General features: G+C 47.0%; 1 non-coding gene across 1 annotated transcript; it reads left to right on the forward strand.

The window, feature by feature from the left end:
- Nucleotides 1-1203: 1203 nt before the first annotated feature.
- Nucleotides 1204-1274, forward strand: TRNAG-UCC (transfer RNA glycine (anticodon UCC)). The gene has a single exon. It is a non-coding gene; the product is annotated as a tRNA-Gly (tRNA).
- The last annotated feature ends 1632 nt before the right edge of the window (nucleotides 1275-2906 follow it).

Raw genomic sequence — 2906 nt, forward strand, 5'->3', positions numbered from 1 at the left:
GGAAAAGCAATGACAGCTTGGAGGCTGGCACAGTGGGAGGGGCACCACTTATGTCTGCTTAAAAAAGATAAAGACAAAGAAGCAAGCTGAAGAGGGTACTCATGGGAGGTGAACGCAGAGAACCTGTCCATTCTCCGGGGCTTAACTTTTTGACCTAGGTGACCTGGTTGTCCTTTCCTTTAGGACACATCCATCCACTGGGACAGGCACTGCAGGCCTCATCCTTCTCTGAGTACCAGCCCAGCCCTTGGGGCTAGTAAGCCCTGAAGAGGTCTAGAGAGGAATTTTCTCCACATAGTAGCGATAGAAACCACAGTGCCAGGTTTGAGAAGACCCTGAGGAGAGAGAAACCATCCCTCTTTTCTGCCCCCACTCTTGCCCTATCCACCAAACGTCTAGACATCCTTCAGAGCCCAGCTCAGATGGCCTCTCCTCCAGGCAACCCTGCCTGGTCCCAGCTGTGCTAGCACCAAGGATATAGACACTTTCCTGCCCTCATGGAGCCATCAGCCTCGCAGGAGTTTAGCAGTTTTATTAGCCAAATAACCATCCCAAACTATGATGACAACCTGGAATCATGCTCTAAATCAGGAAGATGGTAACCATGCTTCATGAGAGCAGGAATCCCGATGCATCTATCACTGTCTCTCCTCCAGAGCCACCTGGACCAAAGTAGGTGCTCACAGATTGGTGATTTGGGGGCATGCGAATGAGGTCTTCTAGATGGAGACACCCCTGGGGAGCCTTAGAGAGGAGAGGGACGAGGGCGCCTACGTTCCAAGTCTCCCCAGCTGCTGGAACCCGGGCCTGTACCTCATTCCTCCATCCTTGCAAAACCCTCCTGGATTATTAGCTGATTTATCTTGACCTCCTCTATGATGCCAAGCAGTGAAGGCACTACAGTTTTGGAATAAATGAATGCATGAATGAATAAGTCTGGTTAAAAAAAAAAAAAGCCTGTGAACTTCAGTGTAAAATGGCATCTGGTTAGAAACACCCTGATGCAGCTGTTCTTATTTTTCCACTAAATACCCATGAAGGCAGAAAGATGAAACCTCACTCAGTGTTGGAAAGTGGGAGGAACCACTGCTAATGATACCAGTGGGGGAGTGTGGGAGAGGAACCTGTGACACAGAGACGAGGGCACAAAGGTGGGAAGCCGTCTGAACCTTCTCCATTTGCTCCCACTCAGAGACCTGGGAGGCATTGTTGGTTCAGTGGTAGAACTCCCGCTTTCCATGTGGGAGACCTGGGTTCAATTCCCAGCCAATGCACCTCATGCACAGCCACCACCTATATGCCAGTGGATGTTTGTGTCTTGCCATGACACATACTGAACAGGTTTCAGCACAGCTTGCAGACTAAGATGGACAAGAAAGAAAGGTCTGGCAATCTACTTCTGAAAATCAGCCAGTGAAAACCCTATGGATCATAATGGCCCATTTCATGACCGATCATGGGGATGGTGCAGGACTGGGCAGCATTTTGTTCCATTGTGCATGGGGTCACCATAAATTGGGAGCTGACTCAATGGCAGCTAACAGCAACAACAGCAGAGACTAGGAATCCGTACCAGCTGTCTTCTCCCATAGCTGCTAATCTGTGAGATGACCAGAGCAATGTCCCTGGCCATTCAGAGAAAGTGGGCAGGGAAGGGGGCTTTCATGATGCATGGTATTCTGGGAAGCAAGTATGAGTGTGATGAATGTAGCAGTGGATTGGAGGAGAGCGGTAGCAACTGCTCCAGGAGCAGTGTACGCTGAGACTTTTGCTTATTCATGTGTTCCATCAGTGTAGAATATCTGAGAACGAGATAGTGGAGCAGGAGCAGACACTGTCTTCACTCAGCAGTGCTGCAATTGGCAGAAACCTGCAAATGGATCGAGCAAAGCCCACTTCATTCTGTTGCCCAGGCCAAAAACTGAGACGGGGATTTAGGCATCAAACAAGTGGTAGAATAGGACTAAAAGCAATCTACACACCTCATCTATTTATAAACTTGGAGTCTGGATGGATGTTTCTGTGTTTGAGGGAAAATACAGAGGGAAAAACAACAACAAAGGGTTGTGGGGTGGAAAGAATGCAGAACAAGGAAAAGGTATTAGCATTCTGAAGCACTGAAGAAGAGTGTGCTGTTGACAGTGATTTCCTAAAGGGATCAGAAAAAAATGTCAAGAAACTGTGTGGTAACTTTAATAGAAAGACATGGTCTCAGCAAAACAAGAGCAGAAAACCATAAGGGCAGCCCAGACAGACATGAAAAGGCAGCATAAGGATACGAAAAGGGAAGAGGACGGCGTAGTGGATTCAATCGTGGCTCCCAAAAACATATTCCCAAGTCCGAACCCCAGTACCTGTGAGTGTGACCTTATTTGGAGAAAGGGTCTTTGCAGATGTAATTAAGTTAAGGATCTTGAGATGAGGTCATCCTGGATTACCCAGGTGGGTCCTACTTCCAATGACAAATATGCTTATAAAAAGACACAGAAGAGGACAAAACCCAGAGGAGAAGGCCACATGAAGATAGAGGCAGAGAGTGCAGTTAGGCACCTACAAGCCAAGGAATGCCAAGGATTACTGGCAGCCATCAGAAACTAGGATAGGGGCATGGAATGGACTCGCCCTCAGAACCTCCAGAAGGAACCAACCCTGCCAACACCTTGATTTAAGACTTCTGGCCTCCAGAACTGTGAGAGAATAAATTTCTGTTGTTTTAAGCCATTCAGTTGTGGTAATTTGTTAAGGCAGTCATAAAAAATGAATAGGTGTGAAGTTGGTTTTGGTTTTTGGTTTAGGAAACCTTAATACAGATGGGCTTAGGAAGCATTGCAAGGAAAGAAAAAAACATAATATCAGAATCCACACTGGAGGCAGTAAAGAGCAGAAACTGTAATGCAGAAAATAAA

This window comes from Trichechus manatus, unplaced genomic scaffold (genome assembly GCF_000243295.1).
Source record: "Trichechus manatus latirostris isolate Lorelei unplaced genomic scaffold, TriManLat1.0 scaffold00038, whole genome shotgun sequence".
NCBI classification, from domain to species: Eukaryota; Metazoa; Chordata; class Mammalia; order Sirenia; family Trichechidae; genus Trichechus; species Trichechus manatus.